This window comes from Nyctereutes procyonoides, unplaced genomic scaffold (assembly GCF_905146905.1).
Source record: "Nyctereutes procyonoides isolate TBG_1078 unplaced genomic scaffold, NYPRO_anot_genome, whole genome shotgun sequence".
In the NCBI taxonomy this organism is placed as follows: Eukaryota; Metazoa; Chordata; class Mammalia; order Carnivora; family Canidae; genus Nyctereutes; species Nyctereutes procyonoides.
The window spans coordinates 6,349,169-6,369,455 of record NW_026575146.1 but is presented as its reverse complement, the minus strand read 5'-3'; the positions used below and the strand labels follow the sequence as shown (position 1 = coordinate 6,369,455).

General features: G+C 34.4%; 1 protein-coding gene across 3 annotated transcripts in view; it reads right to left on the bottom strand.

Annotated features, from left to right (window-relative positions):
* TAB2 (TGF-beta activated kinase 1 (MAP3K7) binding protein 2) overlaps window positions 1–20,287 on the bottom strand; it is a 91,282-nt gene that overhangs the window by 55,131 nt on the left and 15,864 nt on the right. The window contains exon 2 of one of the 3 annotated variants that reach the window (XM_055310099.1): window positions 11,661–11,809. The exons of 1 other annotated variant lie outside the window; for it this stretch is intronic. The gene's annotated coding sequence lies outside the window, so the exon portion shown is untranslated. Of the gene's footprint in view, window positions 1–11,660; window positions 11,989–20,287 lie in introns of those variants that run through there. One more of the 3 variants, XM_055310100.1, reaches the window with a different exon arrangement.

Below are 20,287 nucleotides of genomic sequence, written 5' to 3'. Positions count from 1 at the left end.
CTAGATAGAAAAACCGGAATAATCCTCCTCTAATTATCCACAACCCATACATTCAAAGAGTGCCTAAAATGCAGCAGATACTGTGCCAAAGATAAAGTATACTCCATGTCCTTGCTCTCCAGTCACAGAAACTCCTGTATCAGAGGCACATCGACACAAGTTTCTAATTCAGATAGCTTATTGGAACTTGCACACTATTATATCTTCTGTCTGCTTCCTGCTGCCAGCTTAGTCTAGCTTGTGGCTATCAAATTTGTTCATATTCAGAAACAGAGAGTATGGTACATGAGGAAAAACTGTAGAGAGCAGAGAGCAAGAAAAAGGTCATGAGGTACCTTCGAGGCTATTACAATTTGGAAGTTTTATCTTCAGAGTAATGGACGACCACTGAAGATTTAAGCTTAGAGTCAGGGAAGGGGACCCTATCAAGAAATCATGTATGCATTACAAATGGTACCGTATGGAGAAAAGGGCAAAATATATGAGAAGCCCTGTTAGAAAACCACTGCTGGAGGCTAGCTGGGAAATGTTAATAGCTTGTGTCTGCAGAAACAGCAGTGGAGGCTGAGCAGAAGGAAAACCTGAAGGGATATTTAGGAAGTAAAAATTAATGCAATTTGTTGGATTAAATATTGGGGTGAAGAAGTAGGAGACAAGGTTGGTTTCGGATAATGACTGATACAATAGGACCAAGAAAACAAAAGAGCAGATTACTTGGTGTGATTTTGAACACACTGAGTCTCAGGCACCTTTAAAACATCCAAAAAGATGTTATCACAGAAGGAACAGAGATTGATGGGTCTAGGGCTCAGAGAGTAGGTCTGGGCTGCAGATAAACATCTGAGAAGCATCTCTGGTGCTGGCATTAATTAAAACCTGAGTGCTGTAGATAATCCTACTATATAATTTAAGAACACCTAAAGAAAAATATTCTTGGTTATATTATATATAAAACATTATACAGTCATTATTAATTCTTCCCTAAGGTCACATTCTTCCAGTCTAAACAACTAAACAGTATATACAAAAAAAAAAAAAAAATTAAAAGACCTTATTTATCCAGAAAATATTTTAACAGGACATATTCTATAATGAAAAATTTAAATAAAACTGTAAAGACAAAAACAAGTACACAGTTTACAAGTCAAATAGTACTATAAAATTTATCAGGAAACCATCAACTTCTAAAACCTCATGCCTTCCTACTCTTATTCTGTTCTATAGAGTAAACCCTATCAACACTGGGCTGTTTCTACATAAGACGATCATAAGGTTATTTCTTGGTTTTTCAATTTTACACATTATCTATGGATTTCCTCCTGTAGATAATGAAGATTTAGCTTTGCATATCAGTTCCCATATATACACACCACCATGCTTCTCGACTCCTATGCCTATCTGCCCAATTACTTATTTCACAATTTTTGCTTAAATCCATATTCAGAGTTTATATTACTTTTTTTGGGTAAATACTGTTAGCCTAGCCAGTTGGTCTATTATAGGGGATGAGCTCTATCTCCAAGGTACTTTCTCATACTAGCATTTGGGAAGAAAAGTGTGAGTGTTCTTAATGAAAAAATATAGAATATTAATCACATGTGACCAAAAATTAGTTTTCCATCAAGTACAATAAACAGCAAAGCTTTTACAATTCTCACCCCATGGGAAATGAGAAAAAGGGGGTAAGATAGGGTGAGGTGGGGTTAAGAGGAATCACTACTATTCTACTGAAGTTACAGATTCAGATGAGATACATTGCTTTCTAGCAAAATGCCTTGACAGTGACTATGGACATAGTAAAAGCGTATCAAAGATTAAAGTTGACTGCTCCTGTTCAGGAGGTGCCAAAGTAAAGTTTTATTAAAATGAAAAGAACAAATGATGAGATCCAACTTTAAAAATAAAAGGAGTAATTGGTAATGAACCTTGTATAAACTACTTAGATCTACAAAATTTAAACCTGACAAAGTACTGACTTTTACTAGTGTAAGATCTTATCAAAAAAAGAAATCAGTGAATAAATTAAATGTTACTCTGAGATAGACTTAAATTTTTCCCAAAGAATAGAATTTCAAGAAACAGTATTCTATTTTAGCCATCCTTTTCTAAAATTCTCTGGTGAAAGAACATGCTATGCTAATGGTTAAAAGCAGAGAAACATTGCTAAATATTTCAACCTCAATTCTGTATTAGTGGGCACTGTTTCATTTAATGAGACAAATGAGATAATGTATATAAAATGCACAGTATTGGACACATAGTGGTGGCTGCTTAAATATAAATTTAGGATTCTGTAATTTGTGGTTACTTAGGAAACTGAATCTGCCACTTGCAGTATCTTCTTGGGCAAATCATTTGACTTTTCTGTGCCTCAGTCTCCTCATCTATAAAGTGGTGATGATGGAGTAGCTACCTCATATTATGAAATTAAATAATACATATAAAATAATTTTTAAATAGTGAGAGTAAGCAAACAAGTAAATAAAGTAGTTTATGCAAGTGCTAGTCACTAATACTATCCTTTCTGCTTTGTAAAAGGAGAAAAGAGCTCAAGGAATTTCAAGGATTAGTGGTAACACAGTAAAAGTAAATTGCAATGCACTTGCCTGGCCTGTAGCAAAAAATACACATTGGTAGTAATAATTATTTATTCTAAATACCATGAATTCCACAAAGTACAAAGGAACAAAACCTTAGCAAACGACTGCATGCTAACCTGGCTGTAGAATACTAAAAAAGTTGACTGAACCTTTGAAGCCTTCCTCTTCCAAGTATATGGACAAATAACTCATGTAACTAGGAAACTCAGGCAAAGCTCCCTGAAAAACCAAACAGTACTAGGCTATACAAAAGTGCCAGAGAAGTGGTATAAATTGTGTTATATGTGTTTAAAGGACTCTCTGAGCTGAAGGAAGGTGGAGGTGGGAGGTAGGGATCTATAATCATGGGTACTTAGGAAGTTTAAGAATATAAAAAAGAATGAAATCTGGCCATTTGCAACAACAAGGATGGATCTAAAGGTGTATAATACTGAGTGAAATAAGTCAAAGAAAGACTAAACAAACACCAAATGATTTCACTCTATGTGTGAATTAAGAAATAAAACAAAAAAAAGAGAGAAACCAAAAACAGATTCTTAACTATACAGAACAAAGTGGTAGTTACCAGAGGGCAGTGGGTAGGGGGATGAATGAAACAGGTGAAGGGGATTAAGAGTATACTTATTGTGGGAATAGTGAGTAATGTACAGAACTGGTGAATTCATATACTGCACACTTGAAACTAATATAACTATATGCTAACTAAATTGAAATTAACATTAGAAAAGGATTTTATTTATTTGACAGAGTGAAAGCACAAGTAGGGGGAGCAGCAGACAGAGGGAGAGGGAGAAGCAGACTCCCCATTGAGCAGGGAGCCCCAAACGTGGGGCTCAATCCCAGGACCCTGGGAAGTAGATGCTTAACTGACTGAGCCACCCAGATGCCCTGGAAACTAACATTTTTTTTTTTTTTTTTAAGGTTAAAGTATGAAGCAAGGCAACTAAATAGGAGGCAGATTCTGGAGATAGTGAACCAGTCATCTGCTTGGCTAGAAGAAAGGAGGGACAGAAGGGGTGGAAAGTGGTTACAGAAGATGAGAAAGGCCTTTATTATAGAAGACCTTCCTTGAGATACAAGAACATTAAAGTTTTAATATTATTATATAAAACTTTAGAGAAAAGCCTGTTGCCCAGTAGACTTTGTTAGACTTCCTCTTCCATCTAATTTTATTTCTTAAAACCAATCCTTGACAACAAACAAAATTCTTTACACAAGTACTGTTAGTCCCAAAATGGAAAGACTACATTGTCCACTGCTGTATCCTAAATACTTAGAAAATATACACCAAGTAATAGATGCTCAGTAAGTACTTGCTGCAATAAATCTCCATGCATCAGATAATGTCTAGATTTTGAAGACGACTATAAAAAGTGGCATGTATCTATCCGTTACCCTCAGCTGTAAGTCAATGCTGCTATAGTTACCTGTTTTGGAACTGCAAATTTGTTCTTATGCAATTGATATAGTAGGGAACAATTTCAGCATTAAGTGAATTTTGCTATGATTTCACCAGCAAGAAACACTAGGTGAATACAGAAAAACCACACTTAGCTGAAACAAGCTGCGTGTAAATACACAAAACGTAACTATGAACACACCTCAAATACCTGCCATCTCAGTTCACCATGTCTTCATATGGTCCCACCTATCCACATCTTGAGTTACAACTTTCCTCCTGATTTTAGGAAACACTTCTTCAACCACTTCCAATAACAAGCTGCCACATCTATGCTCACTTCCACAAGCAAACTTCAAGACTTTATCAAAGTACAATATCTTTTGTATATTGTGTATGAGTACATATTTCTTAATCATTTAACATGTTTAAAACTATACTGTCATTTTCTAAGGTTCCTATCTTTTTTTAATGTTCTCTGATACAGTCTTTGAGTGTTGTATCCTGAATTCCACTTTTTCCATAAGCCCTGTGGCTTTTTTTTTTCTTCATGATTTACATAGCACAGTGACTTTTAGAAACACGTATGTTAAATTTTAACAGAACTGTGTACTGCAAAGCCCTTCTGACCTCAACAACTGTGAACTTCTCCAAGATGCCTACTGGGAGGCAGAATGTTTCAACTTCTCTATTTATTGTCAAAATGATGTTAATAGTTTTTCATAACTATGACAGTTTGTGTGTCTTCTGTGGGTTGGCTGACGTTATCAGACTATGGATGAGCTATTCTTAAAGAGTATCTTCATCAGAGAAAGAAGCATTGGTAATGCAGTAAGAATAGCTGAATGATGCTACCATTTAAAAAATTAAGGTTAAAGCAAATTTTGAAACCTTCTAGCCTCAATATGATTTCAGAATTAAACCTTAAAAATATATATATTCTCTAATTACATACACTATTTTAACTACTTTTTACTCTACTGATACCTTATCTAAGCATGTCATCAAATGCTCTAGTTAGGTAATAGTTGATGCACTTCACATCCGATTAATCTCAAAAGAATTTACAAATGTCATTAATTGAATGTGAAAAATTTCAACAAAGTTTTAAGAGCAAATTATTAGAATTATATTTCTTGGAGCATTATGTTACCACTTTACTAAGGCAAAGCAAACCCCACCTCCACCAAATCTACAATATTGTTATTTTCAAGAGTTAAAATGCAACTATATCTATGCAATTAAAAAATCTAAAATTCAAATACTATCACCATTTAAGCCTAAGAGCAAGATAATTATAACCCACATTTAACATAAACTTTATAGCATGAAACAGTTGTAATATTGAACCACTTTACATAGGCAGTTATTTGCATAAAAATAAAGTAACAGAAACATACCATCTCAGTCATCTAAATGCTACTTACTTTAAATTTAGCTATCATGTTCGGCTTTTGTGTTATTTAAAAGCCTGAAAGGAGCAAAGGATTATGTTAGCAGAAAATTGATTTCTCAACTTTATAATCCTGCAATAATTTACTTTGTAAAGGAAAAAACAAACATCAAAGGTTGAAGTACATAATGATCTATACGCTACCTCCTCTTAAAAAGAAAACGTTCCAATTTCTTTTAATACATTGCCTCAAGTCCATGAATTTCTTATGGTTAAAAGGTCTACTAGTTATAAGTTCTTCTAAAGGAATGTGCAAGTCAGCCACACTTGGCAATTTATGTATTGTGGTTTTGTGGTGAGTGCTACCATTTTCTAAAGATCAAGAAAAGCGCAATAAATCTAAGACAGAATGGTTATAATTCATCAAAACATATTATATAACTAACTACCTTGTGTGTATTTTCCAATTCATATCTCATTACTTTTTTCCAATACATTAGGGCTTTAAGATGGGAGACAAAGTTATTTTTCAGTGTCTCCTTTTTACTGTAATTTTTGGATAATCCATCCTGTGCATAAATATCTTTAAAAGAAAATATGATATAAATAAATGATGACAATAAGTTCCTATTATGGATAAGAGGGAAAAAGAGAGGATAAAGGAAGATAAAAGTACTTGGAAGGACTGGTTTGCATCTTATATCAACCATAAACATCTGTAATGAATCAACGAACTCAATGGCATGTGAAGATTCTAATAAGCTAGTTAAAATATAATCTAAAATGGCATCTTAATATGAAGAGTGAGAGAAACTTACGAGAAGTTTCATCAACTGATCCCCATGCAGTTCTAAATACTTACTGGGGGGCAGCCCGGGTGGCTCAGCGGTTTAGTGCCGCCTTCAGCCCAGGGCGTGATCCTGGAGACCCGGGGTGGGAGTCCCATGTCGGGTTCCCTGCATGGAGCCTGCTTCTCCCTCTGCCTGTGTCTCTGCCTCTCTCTCTATGTCTCTCATGAATAAATAAATAAAAATCTTAAAAAAAAAATTACTGGGCCCCATGTTTTTTTGGTACATCTCCTATAACATTATCCATCTTCCTTCTAATGTTATGGCCCTCAACAGACGTGGACTTCTGGTCAGGTACTAGATATGTGTCGTGCTACTGCATTGGGCATGTGTCAATTATGTTCATGAATCAGACATAGTGTAAATACATAGGTATTTTAAATCGGCAATTTTAAAATTATACGTATAAACCTGCTTGGTAATATGACTGTGGTGAATGGAGACTACCAAGCCTGCTAATGGAGAAAATATATAAAAATTTATCTGTAAAGAACATTTAAATAAAATACTTCATTACTGTAACAGTATTCAGAACTTTAAAAAGAAATTACAGAGAATTCAAATGAACAAAGGTAAAATTGGTAAAATTATTAAATTGAACTAAATCTCTAAAATACAACACAATGCAAAAAATAAATAAATAAATAAATAAAAATAAAACACAACACAATGCAATCTCATTTTGTTTTGCATGTGCCTATCTTTGAAATCTTACACTGTGAAACTGTTCTATGTAGTTGGCTATTAGTCTTGTAGTTCCGGTGAATGAATTTTTTATTAGATGGTCAAGAGTAATCTCAGAACTGCACAGAAACTTTTATTAGCAAATTATATATATATATAATATACATATATTTAAATCTATTTCATAATTCAATTTAGATACCCTTAAAGAATTTTGATTTAATATTTTTAATTGTATCATATAACTGAATAAAGAACCAGAAGTCCCATCCTACAAACACCCATAAATCTGGAGTTTCCTAATAGGAAATTTGAACTGTAAAATATACATAAAGGTGACAATCTACTTAACATTTTTATTTATGAACCTATTTTCTTATTTATCATTTTTATATTTTTCAATATGTACTATATGCACTGCTTACTCAAACTTTGTTGAGTGCCTGCTACTTATTCTACACTACAGTGGGTGCTGAGAGAATAAAATAAAGGCACAGTTGCCTATGTTCAAGAAATTTACATTTTAGTAGGGGAAGACAAAACATTCAATAAATAAATGTAATAAGAAGTTGTTACAGATAAAATGTGCAGAAAAGGGGAAACGAAGGGCCAGTCTATTTTGAGGGAAGGGGAGGACTTAAGGAAAGGATTCATTATACCAGGAGACACCTAAGCAGGGTCTTGGAAGATAAAATGTGTTCACTAGGTAGACAGGTGAGAGGGAAAGAATATTTCAGGCACAGGCAGTTGCTGAGGGAAAGATTTAAAGGAGTGAAATGGCGTGGCAAGTTCAGGAAGCCCTAAGTAGCTGGCTAATGTTGAAGCGCAGGGAGTGAGACTCACAGGGAGACAGTGTGATGCAAGAGGAGGCTGTAGAAGTGAGGTAAGGATGGGCATATCACACAAGATTTTAATGGCCCTTCTCTGCATCATACATGCTGCCTCCCACAAGTCAGCACAAACAATATGCCTCTCACTTTCTCGATTCATGTGATTTATCTCTGAAGTTCCAGGCCCTGCCACCAAAACCCCCGACCATGCCCCAGTGGCGGGCATGTCTTCAGCCAGCAACAGGTACTCTATGCCATTGGCAGGTATATGAGCTACAATGAAGCTTCAGAGGAAGAAGTGCCTAAAACTTACAAACTAAGGAAAGGCAGGGGAAACATCACAAAGAATGTTGTGGTTGAGTTTAGTCAGGAATAATAAAGGTCTTACAGGATATCTCTGACAACTGTTGGTTATTGGGGCAAAGGCCATGAAAGAACATGATAAATTTGAAGAATTATGGCTGAGTGGAGCAGAGAAATAAGGTTGAAAAGGTGTGTAATCTTCAGTGAAAACTGTACAGATTCCTGATAATGCAGAAAACACATCTAAAAAAATTCTACTGGCCTGAACTACTTTTTGGCCACCTTTATTTCTGGGGACTATTCTATAAACACTGCCATGCAGTGTGCTCTAAATCCGCAAAGATGAATAAAATAGAATCCTTGCTTTTGAAAAGATTATAATTTAGAATTCAGATTTATACTGGACTTCTATAAACATATGTATCTATTATCTCACTTTATCTTCCCCACATGTGAAGCAGAGACAACTGTTACACCATTCCTTTTAACGGAAGAGAATCATATGTAGACACATTAGGAGATATATACACACCTCCCACCAAGTGAGTTGTGGATCAGAATTCTAAACCATCAGTTCATAACTGTGGTGTCCCTAACCCACTGCTACTGCAATCAGCTGTGAGGTGGGCTGAATGAAATCTGTTACAAATACTAAAGTACTGGAGGTCTCCTTTATCGATAAAAGAATCTAATCTTGAGACGAATACGTTTAATTTCAATGTGTATTACTAAAAACAACCTCTATCGAGGCATGAATAAGTACATTATTGTATAGCAATATGAAGGAATACCATGCAGCTGTTTTTTTTTTTTTAAGTGGACTAAGATATCCAAACAATTAAATGGAAAGACCTTTTATGACTTTAATGAAAGAAAAAAGATGCAGAATTCATGTGTAAGGATATCCTTGTGGTTAGGGAAAAAAAGAGGGGGGATACAAAAAATAGATTTTAAAAAGCTGTTATATGAATACACAGGAAAGGTTCTGAAAGAACACACTATTTTGGAGAGGGCTAGGTAAAGGGACACGTGGATGGTAGACGATCCATCATTCTTTGTATTCTGATATATAGGCAGAAGAATAAGAGTAGAATAATTTCAAAGTACCTGTACTTAGCCAACTATATATACTTCCAAATAGAGCCTATGGTTATCAATGCTGAAACTGTTACTGTTTCAGTTAACAGCTGCAACAATTATGTCTTTTCCAGATATCTGACCGATGAGATCTATAGTTACATTTTGATTTAAATGTTATATATGGGCTGTAAGTTTAGGTTCAGTCCTGTTGAAACAAAAAAGCCAGGTCCTCCTCCCCCCCCTTTTTTTTTTCCAACCAAAGGCTAACTCAATGTAACTAATGAGCAGCTTTCAAACTGAAAAAGTACTCATCCACCAATGGGATGGTTTAACTGTTTAAAAGAAAAAGGCAGGTGGTAGTAGAAAAAGGAGGTTTATTGTTACTATGAGTCCCTCAATAAACACAGTATCTTATAGAAAGTTATCACACATAAAAGTGGACAACAACACTTTTCTGAGTTTATAGTATAATCACAATGTAGCATTACTAGTTTACTATTACTGTTTCCCAGGTCCTGTGCTAAATGCCTAGCAATAAGTAACTTTCAGTTGCTTCTCACATTCCTGTAATAAGGATTAAATGAGAAATTTGTAAGTAAAACTCTTCACACACAGTGAACTCTGGCACATAGACCAATAAATGCTATCCTTAATTAGGTATTACAACTGTCTAATTTCTGACTTCATCAAGTCAACCCTTACTCTACCACAGTCAGCTTTTCAAAAGACTAACTTAAGTGCACCAATGCTAAGAAATCTTCAACAGATTCTCATTACCTACTACTTAAGTCCCAACTTATTCACCTATTTGAGAGCATGCATGACATAGATCTTCTAACATATCCTATATACTTATTCTCTAGGCACAATGGATTGCTTACATTTTTTTTTTTTGCTTATAATTTCTAAAACATGTTACACACTTTTCAATACCATAACTTGGAAATATTCTTGCCATTCTCTCAAAAGAATTTTTTCTATCTTTCAAGGCTTGGTAGAAGTGTTACCTTCCCCACAAAGTTGCTTCTCTCCGGTATTCTCCAGTACACTGTTCACACTCCTATTCTGGTACTTTTTTAGTATTACTTGTCTGTAAGATCACTGAAAGCAAGGTTTATTCATTTCCACATCCCTTCTGTGCCTAGTATGGTATTTTATACAAAATTCACATTCAGTAATGTTGAAAAGTTTCACCATTACTAGTCACAGTGATAACTAGTTAAGACTTGAAATTCAAATGCAGTTGTCTCTTGAATTTCCCCTCCAATTCCCTAATGATCCTATAGTAACCCTTTCCAGTCCTAATTCAACACTTCATAAGATACAATCCTTTCAGTACCAAACAAATCATGTGGAACATAATCAGTGACCCAATGCTTACTACACTGATTGACATTAAATTCAATATATGTTAACATAACGGAGAGAGTTTTTAAAGCACAAGCTAGGATATTAGAATCATCTTTTAAATTCACACTGAGGATATAAAATTCCTCTGAATTGAACTTGAAAAACAAAAGATATGGGGAGTGGCTCAGTCAATTAAGCATCCAACTCTTGGCTTCGGCTAGGTCATGATCTCACAGGCCATGAGACTGAGCCCTATGCTGGACTCCACACTTGGCGAGGAGTTTGCTTGGGGATTCTCTACCTCTGCTAGACCCCCTCCCACTCTTTCTCAAATAAATCTTCAGAAAAAATAAAAGAAAGATTTGTATGGCTGTCAATTTAGTAAATAAAAGTCACCTTTTATTAATTAATCTTGTTTCTAAATCTATAAAAGTGGGTAAAAGCAATAAAAGTCCCTAAAAGCTAACTGCCCTCTGCCCTCTAGCTATCCATAAACAGTTTTGATTCCGTTAAAATCTAAGGCAACAGGAAACCTCAGTTTTTGGTTTTGTTATTTTCCAGGACAATTCCAAGTACAATGACTTTCTCACCTGATTTATTTTGAACCAAGTAAAAATACAGCAAATAATAGTTATATACTTACATTTAAAATTCTTCAGGTAAAAAGTACTACATAATACATTATCTGGTTCTATTAGATATCTTATGATTTCCAATTACGGAAGAATACATTAACTCTATGTAAAGGCTACTAGTAGTGTAGAACAGTTGAGAGAACTAGGGTCATTTATTTAACTCCCAGTAATACTTGTACTGTATGTGAACCTCTTAAAGGAAGACAGTTTTGTTGTCATTAAGATCTACTTTTCAATGAAGACTGGAGTATTTTTTGTACATATATAGGGCCTAACTCAATAGCATTTCAAATTTATTTTTCTTAAATTGTTTTTGCATTAGTTTGCTACTACTAGCAAACAAGTTAAATTAGAAATATTCAGGCAAAAGGTATGTTAAAGTCAAGAGTAGCTGCATGTTACCTAGATGTTAGGAATGTTACTGTACTTGAAAGCAAGAGGACCACAGATTTTGAAAGTAAAGTTTTGGTTATTATAGATGTCATAGTAAGGCAGTTACGCAGGCTAAGCTTGACTGGTGCCATGGACTTTAGCATACCTGGAAATAGAAAAATTCAAATTGTAGCTGTTCTTGGTTGGCCCATTGCCATTTTTGCAGCTTACAAATTTTTAATTAAGTAACTGCAGTGAGCTCATCTCTACTGGATACTTCTTTTCCAGGGCAGGTCCAGGAACTGGGTCTGGAGCCTTGAAAGCAGAAGAGAAACTAGAGTAAACTAGAGGTAGGCAGAATAAGAAACGTGACCAGATAACATTATGAGATCTAATAGCAGAGAGGTAGTTCCCAGTGTGTCTCACATAAAATATTCTGAGGTAGAAAAAGGATCTCTTAAGTTACAAGGTACCAGAAGATGCTATTTACATGAGTTAAAGTCATTGTCTTACTTTACCCAATTCTACTCTAGACTCCCAGTTCCAGATACTGAAACAGTGGCTTATGTGTTTGTTATCTGTGGTATTTTTTGGCAACAGACTGTCCAATATGGGACTACAGAGTATAGAAGAAATACAACAAATCCATTTTCACGGGTAAAAGTGTAAAGTTCTCATTTTCAGGTCATTTTGCTCCTTTTGCTATCTTATTTCCAATCATCTTCTAACTGCTCCCCTAATTTCCTACAATCAATTTTCAGACATTTCTTAAGAAATGAGTCCAAGCAATGAACTGAATTTCAGGTTCCAATTTTTAAAAATACTTGGTAATTCTAAAAGTGGGAGGCAAAGAACAGCTCATAAGATGTGGTTCATAACCACACTGGAAATTCTTTTTTTCCATTACCAAAATAGATTCAAATTTTTGTGTGTGTGTAAATTTGTAAGGTCCATATTAAAAAAAAAAAAAAACAAACCCAGTAACTACAAAGGTTACGGAAATGGAGGGGTATTAAAATTGGTAGACTGTTGTATGAGGGCCGGGAAACAAGGTCTTTGTGCTTGGTGAGCTGAGCTGGCACCCATAGGAGTTTCTCTAAGAAACAAATGTCAGAGCAGTCAAAATAAATTGAATGCTCTGCTACTGTCAAAATGATGGCAGACTGAGAACTCTAACAGGAAAAAAAAATAGTGACGACGAGGATTCAAAGAACTTAACTCCCTGCATTTCTAGTGACTAGGAACACAACACAGTGAAACAGAATTAAAGTAGTTTTTAAGAAAAATGTAAATGTCCCATCTTGTGTGATGGCATGTTGTTGATGAAAATATTCTGGGAGAGACAGATCTAGGTTCAAATCTGGTTTCAGGATGGCCGTGGACTAAAACTCTGCAGTCGTTTCTACAAAGGAAATGAATGTGTGAGAGCTCAAGTCAAGAGCTGACAATGAATAAAAATTTAACAATTAACTTTCAGAATAAAAACAGAATCAGTGGTAAACAAGGAGACAAGTAATTCTTCTCCCTACAAGTAGAAAATACCTTTGTCCACACACTCCTGTTAAAAAAATACCTTGCCCTGGTATATGCCATACTTTAAAAACAAAACAAAACAAAAAACAATTCCATGCATGATATAACTTGGTCTTTAAATCAGGAAATGCTGTAAGGGCAAAGAAAAGCCTTACATTTGGGCAATAATTTTCCTCTTACTGATAGAACTGTGGGTTCCATACAAAATTATTATTTACCAAATATGGCTCAAAGATCAGATTACACCTTCCCTAGCATTACCAAGTAATGTAGCAAGTATCAAAAGTAACAAGGAATTAAAAAAAAAAAAAGATTTCCTTAAAGTCACTGTATTCACTGCTACAATGTTATTTCAAAATAGTTTTTAAAAGTTAACATGGAAAGTGTCTCATTCAAAACACACTGCAATTTACTTGGAGATGACAGGATTAAATTCAGTCTGTATTCCCTAGAAGGCAAAGAAAAAAAAAAAGTATTTAAGAATGAGGATTCCCATTCATTAATCCATATCGATGGGCTTTTAGTTTACAGACCATCAAGAAAAATCTTTTAAACAATTTTTGTTTTTAACTAGCTATAATGAAATCTCATTACTCACAGTAATGTGTAAATAGATTTATCTTTCCAGATATACAATGTCATCTACAACTAATAAATCTGCCTCTTCCCTTTCAATAATTATTTTGTTTTTTGGTCTAATTACTTTGGATAGTATTCCAAAGACAATACTATAGAATAGTTAATACTGGCCAGAATTTTCTTGATTCATGACTTTTAAAAAGTTTAGTATTTCACTAAATACTAATATTTCTAATAACAAAATGCAGACTTCTGGTCTGAGATATGTAGAATCTTAGGTCTATTCATTTATAACTGTTTCATGAAGGATTATTAGAAATAAATGTTGATCTCCCTGTTTTTGGTATCCCTTAAGATATTTATAACCCCCTCTCACCTACTAACATATGAATAAATTTATCATTACACCTTCTAGAGTGAATACTACTTCATTACAGTATTATTCTGTTAACATAACGACAATTTCCATTTGACAGTTTTATTAAACATTTTTTGCACCGACTTTTTTGAGACTGGTGTATAATCTTTTACATTCATATTTTATAATGTTATGCTGGCTTTGTAAAAAGAACTGGGAAGCTTCCCTTCTTCCTCTACACTCTGAAATAGTTATCTAGGGCTTGAAGTTTTAAGAATTCAATGGTAAAACCTACTGGGTCTGGTGCTTTTTACAGGGAATAGTCTCTTACTAGTAAGACCAGCATTTTCATCTATAGCTCCCAATGCTATCGATACCCTTTGGCCACATCTCCTTGAGGAAACCAACCACCTTTTCGATCTCGCCCTTCAATCTATGAACATATTTAAGTCTTAACCATTTAAAACATACATCCATGTATATACTCATACCACAAAGTATTTCCTTACCAGTTAAGTCTTGTCCAGAAAGTATTCACAAAACTATTTCTTAAAATTGCTACTTTATTCAAGGCACTGAGGAAAGAGAATGAGTGTACTTCCTACCCTCTTCCTCCTCCTCCTCAAGTGAGAAACACAAACATACACATACAAAAAACTGCAATAGCAATGTAAGGACTGAACATGCTATGCTAGGCCATCTGTCCTTACCATTCACCTCTTGCCAAATTTCTCTACTTAGTAGTTACTATGGCTTCAATTTTAATCTGCCTCTAAGTTTCCTCCTTGATAATGGTTTTATTCAGATCAAATACAATAAATAACCTTTTCAGGATTCTCATCCACCATTTTGCAATAACATAACTCCATAGAATATTTTAAATTTTATTGGGTACTTTCTAATTCATTATATCATTTGATCCTCATGAAAAACCACTGAGCAGGCTAGGTAGTTATTACTCTCATTTTGCAAGCTTCAGAAAATTAAGTAATCTACTAATTACCAAACTTCAATCAGTGAGATAGTGAGGGCAAGAAATGTATTTGTGTCTTTCTAACTACAGGTCCACAGTGCCTTCCTCTATGTTGTATTAACTTGATTGACTGACTACTAACTTGAATGATTACTGATCATTCTTTCCTTGAAAATTGTTCTGGTCAAGAGCGTACACATTCTCGTTATTTCTATGCTTCTTAACATTTGTCAAAAGGATGCAGGTGCAGTAGGACACATCCTCGCTTGTCTTCCTCAGGCATCTCATCTGCACTTACATCAAAATCAAAGGAGAATCTCCTTTAAGTTGTAGTTCAATCTTTCTCTTCTACTTGATGAAACCTAAACATTCAGAATCATAGAGACTGATGTTGAAAGGAACCTTATGTATTATCTAGACCGACATCCTTATTTAATAAAAATATGAAGTTTGAATTATACAAGTCAGTAGCAGAATCTGAATAAAGGCTTAAGACAAAATTTGCCTTTTTAAACTATGAATCATAAAGTAAATGAATACATTTATATACAGTAGATATAAAGTAATTAAACTAATTTTAAGAGTAACTACTGAACTTGATTTCATTTTTGTTAAAGACTTGTCTGTTCCTATTTCTAAGAGATTTTATTTATATGACAGTATTAATGTAGGAGTCCACTTATTGAAGTAGATTTTTAAAGAAATCACAGAATGGCAATTGAGTTAATACCTACTTCATCAAAAAAAAAAAAAACCTACTCAGTTCTATATATTCATGAATTATCTATATTCCAGATTTTTAAAGTGAACTGGGAATCAAAATAATAGTACCTATGCTAATGCTTCCTGCCTAGTTGCTGTCATGACCCCACTAGGTTTGCTGTAAAACGTTCAGAACACTGCCTGGCATGTAGAAAGCATTCAAACAGAACATGTCAGCTACCACTGCCGCTGCAACAGTTACTACTTCTGTGTGTGTTCACATCATTATAAATTATTATGGCTGTATCAGATTCAACCAGGTGGAAAAGAATCCTATTAGGGTACAAGTATCTCACTCTACTCCCTTCAATCTATTTCCAGGTTTTGTTTCGGTGAGTAGGACCACAATCCGTAATTATCTAGGAACACCTCTTCAACGACTCTCAACCTTGAAATACTTCCATGTCTCAACGTCAGAATCATGGGTTCTGAAAATTAAGAGTTCATTTTAAAAGAAGTTTTACACTCCATTTGTAAACTTTTAAGCTCATTCTACCAATATGGAATACTTGAAAAATAAAAGTTTAAATTCCTTACCAAAATAGCTTCCCTCCTCAACTTCCCATTTATATCAGAAGTAGTAATTTTCTTTTTAGCCTGAAAACTGAAGTAACCTAAACTCTTCTCTTGCCTTTCTTTCCCCCTCTTTCTTTCAAATCTTATCCATTTCATCATCAACATTCCTCAAAACACAACTCTTAAGACTCTCCTCGTTGGATGTCATAGTCACTGTAGTCTACAATAACTTCCATAGTTCTGAAATCTAAAAAGTTCATAAGAGATTTTTTTCACGAAACTTCATGTCAAAACTCATCTGGACAGGGTGCCTGGCATCGGTGGAACATGCGGCTCTTGATTTCAAGGTTATAAGTTGCAGCCCTACACTGGGTCTACAGATTACTTAAAATCTAAAAAATAAATAAATACATAAATAAAAAACTTCATCTGGTAGTGGCAAAAGCTGTTTTGAACTGACTTGAGGCTATTTATAGGCGTTAGTTAACCTGCTTACTGTGACTATTTCTATGTTTCACTGCAGAAATATTAGTGTTTAATTATTGGGTGATGTCTCAGGCCTTGCTGGAGGTGTTATGCAATAACACAATATAAATACCATCTTGCCTTTCTAAAATTTAAAAAATTCTGAATTCCAATACACAGCTGGCCTCGGGTTACAGATAAAGTATTGTGAACCTGTACAGTTATTATTATTTCTATCCTAAATTAGGCATTCTGTCCTTAACTTTCTGTTACTTTCCCTTAAACCACTCCATGCATTTCAGTCCCCATATTTACCACCAAGCCCTTTCTTTCTTAATACCTCTTAGAATCACCAATTCTACTCTACCCCTACCACCACCACACTACCCAAATCATCCCACATCTAAATGACCAGACCCAAAGCTTAACTCCCTGCCACCAACGTCATTCCACTTGACCTATCAGGTATAGTACAGAAGATTAAAAATACTCCTATATAATCACTTTAATACTTCACTCCTCTGCATAAGAACTTAATAAACTGGAACAGACACATGAAAAGAAGATAAGAGTAATGAGTGTGAGATTACTGACATGTTTTTGTTACCTTGTAAACTTTACCTATATCTGTGAAATAATTCCTTTTTTAAGCTTATTAAAACAAAAAAATTTTTTTTTAATTTTCTAAGTTAACTCGTATTCATTCTGTAATTAAACAAATTAAAAAACTTATTAGCCTCCTCCTCTACTTAGCATTCCAACTAAAATTCTTTGGTATGGTTTTTAAAGCCTTTTCCCATCTGGTTTTACTAGATCTGGTATCACTGACCTCTTTGGCTACAGATATTCTCTCAGAATAGTTTTAAATGCATTAAATGCAGTACACAGGATTACAAAGAAAGTCACTTTTACTAAAAATCTAATTATCTTTTAAAAATATGGTATTAAATGCATAAATGATTACAAACAAAACCAATTATACTGAAAGTTACCAAGTTTCTTTTAAAACCTGTATTTGCAATGTTAATATATATACTTCTTTATTAACACTCAACAAAATAAAATCTAAAAGTCTAATAATCATAATTTTGAAGTAGTAATCTACATAAATTATATTCAGAAATATCAACAATTATAAAGTAATATGAAAATATCTGTGCTTTACTATTAGTAATAAAGTCACAGGCACTGCTAATTCTACTGTGCTTTACTGCTTAAAATCATAATACAGATCTTCCTTGAGTTACCATGAGGTTACTTCCCAACGCATTGTAAACTGAAAGCATTGTAAGTCAAAAATGCATTGAATACACCTAACATTCCATCATCACAGGTTAGCTTAGCCTACCTTGAATGTGCTCAGAACATTTACATGAGGGCAAAATCACCTAACAAAAAGTCTATTTTATAATAAATTGTTCAATATCTCATTTAATTTATTGCATATGCACTGAAAGTGAAAAACAGAATGGCTGTTTGGGTGCAGAATGGTTATAAGTGTATTGGTTGTTTACAGTCATGATTTTGTGGCTAAAGGAGGTGGGGGTGGGTGGGAGAGGGATAGGGGGAAGGCTTGCTGTGGCTTGCTGCCACGGCCCAACATACAAGAGTCTGGCACTGCCTATTAGCAGCCAAGGAAAAGATCTAAATTCAACATCTAAAGTATGATCTCTATTGAATGCGTATCTCATTTGCACCATCAGAAAGTCGAAAGATTGTAAGCCAAACCACTGTAAATAGGGAACTGTCAATACAAGGAAATGTTAAATTTCAGTTACAGGTTCCTGTTAGTGAAAACATAAAGATGTGAGGTGTTTTTTTTTTTTTTTCCTCATCTAAACGCAGGATTTCTCTAAATTCTATCCTCTGACCCCTGCAGTTTCATGAAGTCTAGAGTAAAACTCATACTAAGTCCACTTAACTTTTATTTCCAACTAGTCCTCACACCCATAGGAATCTAGTCAGGCTTGTCTGAACATGTTTAATCCTGTTTTCTTTCCTGATTAAGCTACTGCCCTGGCTTAGAACGTCATTTCTCCATCTTGATGCTTATCAAAGTCTTTACTACTCTCCAAAACCAATTCAAGTCTCATCTACTTCTTGAATTCTTTTGTTACTGCTTCAGCCCACGTGGCTCTCTCAATTCCTAGAACTCCCATCTATACCTGTGGATTAATTCTTCATCATCTAACATTTAATTATTCTCATACAGTTCCACTTGTATGTCTCTTCATCTGTATTAAAAGACCCCTGGGGACATGGGTTATATCCTTGTAAATAAGACCCTGCTTACATATTATAAAGGCATGCAGATTATATTAAGGAAAGTATTCTCAATAAATCAAGTATTAGAAACCATTTGTTTGACAACTTTTAAGTATACAAGAAAACACATCAAAAAGGCCAAAAATTCCACTAAACAGCTAAAAGACAATATAAATTAGGTATAATAGTTCACTTCAATCAAAACCTAGATACTCCTATTATATTAAAAACTCAGAAGCTTATTTACTAGGTAGTAAAGAAGTCCCAAGTGATAAATCAGAAAAGGAGTGAAGTAGACATAAGACAATGATTTGTTTCAAAAATATTTGCTAAGTACCTACTACATGCCAGGCACTATTCCACTTTCCACCAATTCAATGGTAAAAAAACAAAATATCTCACACAGGAATTTACTGTTAGACTTTGGACTAGAACTTAGGGCTCCTGACTTTCATTCTGAAGCTCTGAAACAAAAAGCTATTTCTATCTTTCACAACAGGTTAAGTGTGGAGCAAGGCGAATGTCCCTATTTCAGAATGTAGTAAATCTCATGTAAAACATTATAAAGAAACATATTTGGAGCTATTTAATGTATACACACACATACATGTATATATATGTGTGTGTAAAACCTACATAGTGTATATATAATATAAAAATCTCTGTACATAAAATCTACTAAAAAACATTTTGGGATAAGTTTCAGTTATCTTATATACCATATTTATTACCTAATGAAACCAGATGAATGAGTGTTACTCTACTCATTGATTGTTTTAATCATGAACACTTCACAAAGTTTTTCTTCAAAGATCTCTACTAAGGTGATTCATTTATTTTAAAAAATATAAAGACTTATGTACCAATATCCCAGAGGGTGGATGGGTGTCAGGTGAGGTTGTAGTAGTGATGGTGGTAAATACTATTCTAAGTAATCTTTTTCACTAGAGGGAAGGGTTAAAAGAAGAGAATAATGGCAATGTGGGTAGGAAACAAGGAATTGTGTTCCACACATTACAATTTCTACTATTGATTGTAACCAAAAAGAAGCTACTTTTCCTACAGGGAAGTTCTTAGATCAATAGCAATAACATTCAGAGTGAGTGAGGGGGAAGGCTAGCAAGGGCTGGGTGTAGACAGACTGGAACAAGTAAAACTAACAGCCTGACAATGCCAAGCTAGGAACCCAAAGTTATCCTGTCCAAAACTTATCTCACTGCCTCCCAACCAATAATGGACTTCGATGTCAATTATTAATAATAGAGTATGATTCTGAAGCTGGCAATTTCAGGGTTTTCAATTGTTTTCCTTGCTATATACAATCAATAGCCAAGTTCCACTG